This window comes from Pelobates fuscus, chromosome 3 (assembly GCF_036172605.1).
Source record: "Pelobates fuscus isolate aPelFus1 chromosome 3, aPelFus1.pri, whole genome shotgun sequence".
Classification (NCBI taxonomy): domain Eukaryota; kingdom Metazoa; phylum Chordata; class Amphibia; order Anura; family Pelobatidae; genus Pelobates; species Pelobates fuscus.
Genome location: NC_086319.1, coordinates 116,547,161 through 116,557,391, shown reverse-complemented (window position 1 = coordinate 116,557,391; position 10,231 = coordinate 116,547,161).

Below are 10,231 nucleotides of genomic sequence, written 5' to 3'. Positions count from 1 at the left end.
GGAGAATATAGAGAATAGTCAATGACAAGCCGAGGTCGAGGGGACGAGAAGACAGGTAAGCGAGGAACAAGCCGGGTCAAGGGTAACAGAGATAAACAGAGTAAGTCAAACAAGCCGGGTCAGAACCAAAGGGATAACAGAAATACAAGAGCACTGTGTGACTAGGCAGACTAGAACCACGACAGGGCAATGAGCAAATGGGAGAAGCAAGTTTAAATACCCTGGCTCGGAAGGGTAGACACGCCTCCGACGAGTCCTGATTAGTCTCTGAAGGATTGAGTGACAGGTCGTTCCGGGTTGGCGTCATGACGTCGGTTTCCGGATTGGACCGCGAGGAACAGAGGAAACAGCCCGTCCGGACGGATGGACGTCTAAGTCTCTACCTCTCTCGGAGATAGAGACTTCAGGTACCCTGACATACTCTCCGTGTGGGCATGTAGGTGTGCGAGCCTGTGTGATGGTATTTCCTCTGCTGCTTTAGGCTGGTGCTTGAGCTGCTGGTAGGGGTTACAGTGTCTCTTTTGTTCTGCTGCTCGGTGGGATCAGCGAGTGGAGATGGTGATGCAGGGCTTCCTGGTGCCCCCTTGGGGTTCAGCTTGTTGTGTGCCTCCCGTGTTGATTACGTGGCTTTGCTGTGTGTCCATTACCGCAGGGCGTAAAATGCCGCCTGGAGTGGGACCCAGCATTTTGCCCCAGGCTCCCAGAGGGCATGTATCTCGAGGTAGGCCGCCGGCAGCGAGTTGTCTCCCCTCCTCTTCTCCCTCCTGTCTCGGGAGCAAGCGTCACGTTGGGGCCCCGCAGTGCTTACTTGTTGCTTTTCATGTTGGGCCAGGTAGAGTCAGCGGTACGCTGCGGGCTCTGCTTGCCGGATCTTTCACACGTGGCCTCCGCCATCTTAGAGTTGGGCCTTAGGCCCCTGTGGTGCATCCGCATGTGGCTTTGGGGTGAGGACCGGGATCACCCCCCCCCCCAGTCCAAAGGGGGGGGTCAGGACCGGGTCCGCCAGTGGTCAGCGTGTCTGTCGGGCTCCACCGAGCAGGATAGTGGAGTGGTGGCCGTCCACTCCACTCACCGCCAGGTAAGGTCCTGCTTGTTACGGCAGGAATCTCCCCTCCGAGGGACTAGAACTCCGGGAGCAAGCCTCTCCTCAGCACCGGTGGCCCGTACACATTGAGGGTCGCAGTTGTTGGTCTTTTATTACGTTCAAAATCACGATTTACAAGCTTATTAGATCGTGGTTTGCAGGAGCTGATCTGTTCTGCGACCGATCAGCTCGGCGGCCCGGCCCCGCCCCCCCTGTCAAGGACATGTTTGAGTTTAAGAAGCCAATGTCACAAAGTCACCCCCTTGCCTGGCATCTGACAGCTGGCTTGTCTGAACTCTTAGTCCGCCAGCTTTTACCATACAAGCTGGTGGAGTCTGAGGCGTTCCAAAAATTTGTAGCTATTGGGACACCGCAGTGGAAGGTACCCGGATGAATTTCTTTGCAAAAAAGGCAATCCCCAACCTGTACTCGATTGTGCAAAAGGAAGTAATGGCATGTCTGGCACACAGTGTTGGGGCAAGGGTCCATCTGACCACTGATACCTGGTCTGCAAAGCATGGTCAGGGCAGGTATATCACCTACACTGCGCATTGGGTAAACCTGCTGATGGCTGCCAAGCATGGAATGCGTGGCTCTGCAGAGGAGTTGGTGACACCGCCATGACTTGCAGGCAGGCCTGCTGCCACCTCCTCTACTCCTCCTACTCCATCCTCTTCCATAACCTCCTCGGCTGCTGCTGATGTCTTGCTCCACATCAACGGCACCCCCCCAGCTCCCCAGGTACTATTCCACATCCCGGATACGGCAGTGTCACGCCGTCTTGGGGTTGACTTGCCTGAAAGCAGAGAGTCCCACCGGACCAGCACTCCTGTCCGCCCTGAACGCACAGGTGGATTAGTGGCTGACTCCGCACCAACTGGAGATCGACAAAGTGGTTTGTGACAACGGAAGAAATTTTTTGGCGCCATTGAATTTGGACAAGTTGACACATGTGCCGTGCATGTCACATTTGTGTAATCTGATCAAACAACACTTTGTGCATAAGTACCCAGGCTTACAGGACGTCCTGAAGCAGGCCAGGAAGGTGTGTGGCCATTTCAGGCATTCCTACACGGCCATGGCGCAGTTTGCAGATAGCCAGCGGCGAAACAACATGCCAGTGAGGCGCTTGATTTGTGACAGCCCGACACATTGGAATTCAACACTCCTAATGTTCGACCGCCTGCTCCAACAAGAAAAAGCCGTTAACGACTATTTGTATGACCGGGGTGCTAGGACCGACTCTGTGGAGCTGGGAATTTTTTTGCCATGTTACTGGACGCTCATGTGCAATGCCTGTAGGCTCATGCGTCCTTTTGAGGAGGTGACAAACCTAGTCAGTCGCACCGAAGGCACCATCAGCGACATCATACCATTTGTTTTCTTCCTGGAGTGTGCCCTGCGAAGAGTGCTGGATCAGGACGTAGATGAGCATGAAGAGGAAGAGTTGTGGTCACCATCACCACCAGAAACAGCCTTATCAGCATCGCTTGCTGGACCTGTGGCAACGCTGGAAGAGGATTGTGAGGAAGAGGAGTCAGAGGAGGAATGTGGCTTTGAGGAGTAGGAAGACCAACCACAACAGGCATCCCAGGGTGCTCATTGTCACCTATCTGGTACCCGTGGTGTTATACGTGGCTGGGGGGAAGAACATACCTTCAGTGAGATCACTGAGGACGAGGAACGGGACATGAGTAGCTCGGCATCCAACCTTGTGCAAATGGGGTCTTTGATGCTGTCGTGCCTGTTGAGGGACCCTCATATAAAAAGTCTGAAGGAGAATGACCTGTACTGGGTGTCCACGCTACTAGACCCCCGGTATAAGCAGAAAGTGCCTGAAATGTTATCGAATTACCTCAAGTCGAAAAGGATGCAGCAGTTCCAAAATAAATTAAAAAGTATGCTTTACATAGCGTATAAGGGTGATGTCACAGCACAACGGGAATCAAACAGGGGAAGAGGTGAAAGTAATCCTCCTCCCACGAACACGCTGGCAAGGACAGGATGCTTTACAGACGTGTTTTTGATGGAGGACATGCGGAGCTTTTAAGTCCTACGCATCGCTACAGCCCTTTGGGGTCCACCCTCAGAGAACGACTCGACCGACAGGTAGCAGACTACCTCGCCTTAACTGCAGATATCGCCACTCTGAGGAGCGATGAAACCCTTGACTACTGAGTGTGCAGGCTTGACCTGTGGCCTGAGCTATCCCAATTTGCGATAGAACTTCTGGCCTGCCCCGCTTCAAGTGTCCTGTCAGAAAGGACCTTCAGTGCAGCAGGAGGTATTGTCACTGAGAATAGAAGTCACCTAGGTCAAAAAAGTCTAGATTACCTCACCTTTATTAAGATGAATGAGGGATGGATCCCGAAGGGACTGACAGTGGGCGATACATTCGACTAAAAAAGGCCTGATGAGGGGGACGTAACAGGGATTAAACTGATAAGAATAGTACTACTTAACACACCACTCCTATCTGGTGGCACATTAGATTACACACGCAGTGCCCCAAATTTGAAGTAGGAGGACCGACCAAGCATCTTTTTCCATCTCCCGGTTCCTAAAATCGATGCCATATACACGTACCCTGATAGGGGTCGTAACAGGGATTAAACTGATAGGAATAGTACTACTTAACACACCTTATAATAATGCAGAGAGAGGCAATGCAGAGAGAGGAGTCTGAAGAAGAGGAGTCAGAGGAGGAAGGTGACTTTGAGGAGGTGGAAGACCAAACACAGCAGGCATCCCAGGTGGCTTGTAGTCACCTTTCGGGGACCCTTGGTGTTGTACGTGGCTGGGTGGAGGAACAGACCTTCAATGACATCAGTGAGGACAAGGAATGGGACATGGCTAGCTTGGTGTCCAACCTTGTGCAAATGGGGAGTTTGCGGTTGTGCAAATGGACTGTTTGTGGTTGTTTGTGGTGCGTTAAACGGGGAGTTTGGTCTGTCACTGTGAAGCGGGCGTAACCCTTACACTACCTGATCGATTCAACATCATACCTGATGTTTTAAAGCACGTTATTCCAAACAATTTAGGAATGTTAGGTGATTTATGCCCTTTATGGATTAAAACCAGACTCTGCATCAACTATGTAATTTTCCATGGGAGTTTTTCCATTGATCTCCCTCCGGCATGCCACAGTCCAGGTGTTAGTCCCCTTGAAACAACTTTTCCATCACTATTGTGGCCAGAAAGAGTCCCCGTGGGTTTTAAAATTCCCCTGCCTATTGAAGTCTATGGCGGTTCGCCCGGTTCGGGAACATTTGCGGAAATTCGCGTTCGCAGTTCGCTTACGGAAAATGTTATGTTTGCGACATCTCTAGTGTTCAGCGATTTAACAGCGCATTTTGAAAGGCTGCAGGGCAGCCAATCAACAAACGTTTGACTCGTTTGCCCTTAGAAGCCATCACAGCCATGCCTACTAATGGCATGGCTGTGATTGGCCAGTGCAGCATGTGACCCAGCCTCACATGAGCTCTTATTAGTGTAGGGACAGGATGCTGCAGCTGTGAGGGACAGCTTAGGAAAGAATTCTGGTGTTTAATCTGCAAACTACAGCGATTATTCAAACTACAGTGATTATTTTAGTGGGTGCTATACTACATTTTTGTACCCTGTTGGTTTAAAAAATCAAATTTTTTGTGCTAAATAGTACATTTGCGTCCTGCAGGTGCACTTCATATCTGAGAGTCAAATAGAACCGTCAAATACTGTGCTTACAGCGCACTTTTAAAAATTCTAATAGATTTGGGTGCTAATGCTAAATAGTACATTTGCGTCCTGTAGTGCACTTCATATCTGAGAGTCAAATAGAACCATCAAATACTGTGCTAACAGCGCACTTTGAAACATTCTAATTGTTTTGGGTGCTAAATAGTATATTTGTGTCCTGCGGTGCACTTCATATCTGAGAGTCAAACAGAACCATCAAATACTGTGCTAACAGCGCACTTTGAAACATTCTAATTGTTTTGGGTGCTAAATAGTATATTTGTGTCCTGCGGTGCACTTCATATCTGAGAGTCAAATAGAACCATCAAATACTGTGCTAACAGCGCACTTTGAAAAATTCTAATTGTTTTGGGTGCTAAATTGTATATTTGTGTCCTGCTGTGGACATGCGAGGACCACCGCAGCACGTCTCTGATGATGACGAAACACAGGTGCCAACTGCTGTGGCTTTCTGCAGTGTGCAGACCGGCAAGGAGGGCAGGGTTGAGGAGTGGGTGGAAGATGATATGGAGGATGATGAGGTCCTAGACCCCACATGGAATCAAGGTCATGTGAGTGACATGTCCAGTTTGGAGGAAGAGGCGGTGGTCGCACAGAGGCACCAGCACAGCATAGGAGGAAGCAGGGTGCAAAAGCGGAGCGGCCATCCCCTAGACAGTACGCCTGGTACTGGCCACCGCACCCAGGGATCGAGCACACCAAAGCCAGCTCCAAGGAGTTCCCTGGCGTGGCAGTTCTTCAGACAATGTGCTGACGACAAGACCCAAATGGTTTGCACGCTGTGCAATCAGAGCCTGAAGCGAGGCATAAACGTTCTAAACTTGAGCACAACCTGCATGACCAAGCATCTCTACACTGTCCCATGGAAGCGTTCAGCTGTCCATCTCCCAAACACTGGAGATCGCCACCCACGATCCCTGGCCCTGAATAGCAGCATTTCAAAATGTGTGGCCTTTGAAATGCTGTCATTCCGTCTGGTGGAGACGGACAGTTTTAAAAACCTGATGGCTTTATTGGACTGCAAGAAATGCACCGCAGGCCACAAATGTTTCTTTTTTTATATGTCCCAATGTTTTGGGGGCTACCCCAATTAAAATATATATATATATATATATATATATATATATATATATATATAAAAACAGTGTTTGCTACCTCCTCCACTGCTGCTTCCACCTACACCGCTGCTTCCACCTACACCGCCACGGTCACTGCCTCCTCATCCTATGGGTCACTTAGTATAAACTATGTACAAAATAGCAGAGGCTTGTGAAGGCCTTTTCTCCTTTTCTCCATGCATCAGGAGTTGAGCTCAGTTTAAACAATGAAAGAGAATACCCTGCACACATTCTGTTGATCCTCCTGACAGCCATGCTTTAGATTTTGATTTATGTACTTCCAAAGCGAAAATCAAAGATTCCATCTAGTGCTATTTTATGGCTCAGCTGTATTTTTTATTTTTATGTTATTTTAAGTGATTTCCCTATCCACATTTGTTTGCAGGGCACTTGTCCTACTCTTAACCCCATTTTACTTAATTTTTCAGTCCTCTAGCCCTTTCCAGGACTTTTTTAGAGGCATTTTAGTGCCCAAAAGTTTGTCACCATTGACTTCAATGGGGTTCGGGGTCAAGTTCGGGGTCAAGTTTGATCCCGAACTTTTTTCGAAGTTCGGCCGAACCTGCCGAACCCGAACATTCAGGTGTACGCTCAACTCTAAAAGTAAGCAATTTTGTTTTCATATTTTTTTGTGTGTAATGTCATCTTTACAGCCGTGACACAGATGATTTTTTTTTTAAATAAGTAGAATATATGTAGTAAAGGGATTTAATTACTTAAAGTACTGCAGTGCACTGTCAGAGCTCTATTAATTACAAGGCAACTGTAACAGATCGTATAATTGATAGGAAGTTTTTGGGATTCTGCTAGTGTACCTATAATAGAGGACAAAACACAGTGCAAATATTGCTAAAACACTGTAATGAAGCTTCCAATGATCAGAATGCACTCACATATTCCAGAAAAGTAAAGCGTATTATGGGTGCCTCCCCTTGATGGAAATGGGGGGTATGTTCCTTTAAAATTCCCTCCTCAAGTGATGGCCAATAGGGTATCCAGGTCAGCAAGGAGATTCACAAACAGCAACCAAAAGGAATACTTTAAAGGCAATTTATTCACTTGAAAAAGGTATAAATAAAATATCATGAAAACAAAATTAGAAAGAGATGCTGGTCCTACGCGTTTCGTCCTTATATGGAAAGGACTTCCTCAGGGACCTCTTTCAGCAAATAACATTCAACAGGTACATAAAATCAAACAGCATCCTAAAACGCTAACATTACAAAGATCTTATATAGGGCTAATCCCTTCAAGTCATTGGTGGAATAGTGGGTGTCTTCTAATCTTGCAGTTCCAATTCGACTGAGTTTTCCCCTCAGGTGTAGCCGCTTTGCCGCAATGAAAAAAGCCGGGTCCATTCAAAACACCAGCCGCTTCCACATTCGTCATACGCCACGCTTGCGTCACGTGTTTAGTTATTCCTCACATGATCGCCGTGCGTTCCACATTCGGGAAGAAAAACATGGCTGTGCGTTCCACAGCATAATAGCAGTCTAGAGAAGCAATTTTCTCATACCTGATGTTTGTATGCAAGCCACTAAAGATAGAAGACTGTTAGAAATCATTCTGTGATCACATAGAATATCCTAATAAAAAATAATATTAATATGTCCTCTAAAAATAATAATAACCAGTTTGAAACATTATTGAAATGAATGAGAAAACTTCCTATCCAAGTTTATCATTCATAATATCTATTATAATTTTGCAAAGAGTGTTAATTAATTATTAATAATAGTAATAATAATAAAAAAATAATAATAATATATTTATATATTAGCAGCAATATTTTTTAACGTGACAACTATTAAAGTAACATAAATGACCATACCTCAATTGCAAATCCATTTTGTATAAAGTGACATGAATATTTAATTATATATTCAATTACATATCCATATTGTGTAAAGTGGCATGAATGATTGAACGCTCAATATTTGTTCAATCCTAAATAAAGTAACATAAAAATTATACACTTTAACTACTCAGCCAGTGTTAATGTGTTTTTATTAAATGTTTAAATTATATTATATCGTATTGTGTATTTATTTGGAGACATAGACATTCAATTAATTCAAAAAACAAACAATATCCATATCCACATTTAAACCCCTAGGGGTGAGAGTGCGTAATCTATGAATCCAATACGATTCTCTTTGTGCCAATTTTTTTCTCTTTGTTACTCTCTCTCCAATGGGGTTGGATTTGTTCTATCCCTATACAACGCAATCCCTTCAAACAAAAAGCTGGACAACTGTTGCAATGGAGGGGAACTGAATGGGTATCCAATTTTTTCTTTATATTATTTATATGTTCTAAAAATCTCACTTTCAGACATCTCTTTGTACGACCAACATATTGGCTGCCGCATGGACACTGAAGAAGATATACCACACAGGTCATGCGGCAGCCAATCTCTGATTTGATAGAAAAGTGTTTCCCTGTCACAAAACTGTTATATGATGTAGCTTTATCCGTATTCACTTGTGAACAGGCTTTACAACTTTTACAGCCCCTGAAACCTTTTAGCCCTTTCTTGTTATTACTTTTAAATCCATTTCTTAAAGCATAGCTTGGTGCTAGTAGATTCTTGAGATTTTGTTTTTCCCTATAAATGATCTTTGGCCTGTTGGATAGATGTTCCCCCAAAATGGGGTCCTCTAAAAAATATGGGCCAATATTTATGTAAACTCCTCTTTATTTTTGGATGGTCCACATTATATTGTGTAAAATAAGCCTGTTTGAAATCTTCCCCTTTTTTCTTCCTACTAGGGCGTCCACTAAAAGCTCATTTATATTTCTTTTGGACATCATATGAATTTCTCTGTTGATCTGTTTTTGGTTATAACCTTTCTTGACCAACTTGTCAGCTATATGTTGGGCCTGTATCTGAAAGTCCTCAGTATGCGAACAGTTTCTTCTTACTCGAGTAAGTTGCCCCTTAGTGATGCCCTTCAACCAAGTCTGGTGGTGACAACTACGTTTGTGAATGTAGCTATTCCCATCAGTTGGTTTGAAGAAGCATTTAGATTTTATCTAATTTTCCTTACAGAATAAGGTAAGATCTAAGAAATGTATTTCTCTGCGGTTCCACACTGGGGAAAATTTTAAATTATATTCATTCTGGTTAAGGTGATCAACAAAAGTCATACATGCAGAATCCGACCCTTTCCAAATGATGATCACGTCATCGATATATCGCCGCCATAGGACCAGGTTCACCACCCAGTCATGCCCCTGACGTACGCAGAGGTCTTCCCACCTGCGCATGTATATGTTGACATAACTGGGGGCGAACCTGGTACCGGCGGTTCCTACCAACTGTAGATAGAAAGATTGATCGAAGAGGAAAAAATTATGTTCCAGTATGAACTGGATGCCCCACAAAATAAAAGATCTGAGACCAGAGGAGATGTTTTCATCCTGATACAAGTAAAAGGCCACTGCCTCTAGCCCAAGGTTATGGCTAATGACCTATACAGTGAGGTCACATCTAGTGTGGCCCAACTGTAGTCTTCCTGCCACTCCAAACTTTCGATTTCCTGTAAAAAAGATTTTGTGTCCTTTGTGTATGACCATGCCATTGGTGCATATTTTTGTAGGTAGGAATCTAAGAAAGCAGACAAATTAGCCGTAATTGATTCGATCCCACTGATTATTGGGCGCCCTGGGGGGCTTGTTAGATTTTTATGGATCTTTGGAATAAAATAAAAAATGGGAATAACCGGGTGAGGATTCCAAAGATAATCAAAATTTCTTTTTGTAATGATGTTTTCTTTTCTAGCCTCTTCTAAGAGAGTTTTTAATTCTATATTAAACGCCTGAGAGGGATCATTTTTAAGTTTTTTATAAGTTTTGCCATCAGCTAGAATGTTGGAAGCTTCTTGGCGATAGTATTGCTCTAACATGATGACTATTGCCCCTCCCTTTGTCTGCTTCCTTTATAACAATATCCTCCCTTGAGGTCAAATCTTTTAGTGCTGCTTGCTCCCCCTTAGTTAAATTTTGTACTTGGTTTCCACCTCTTTTCCTCTTACCTACCCATTTTTCAAAATCTTTTTCGACCAGGCTTTCAAAAGTTTCCAAATGTGACCCTTTGCTATGTACAGGGAAAAATTTGGACTTAGGCTTACATTTCCTCCGTATATCATTAGGCTCATTGTCATCTTTATTCTCAATCGGATTAGGGAATTTTAAAAAATGTCTGGTAACTGTCATTGATCTAATAAACTTTTTAAAGTCAATATATAATTGAAAATCGTCCACTTCTCTCGTGGCTGGAAGTAGTTGG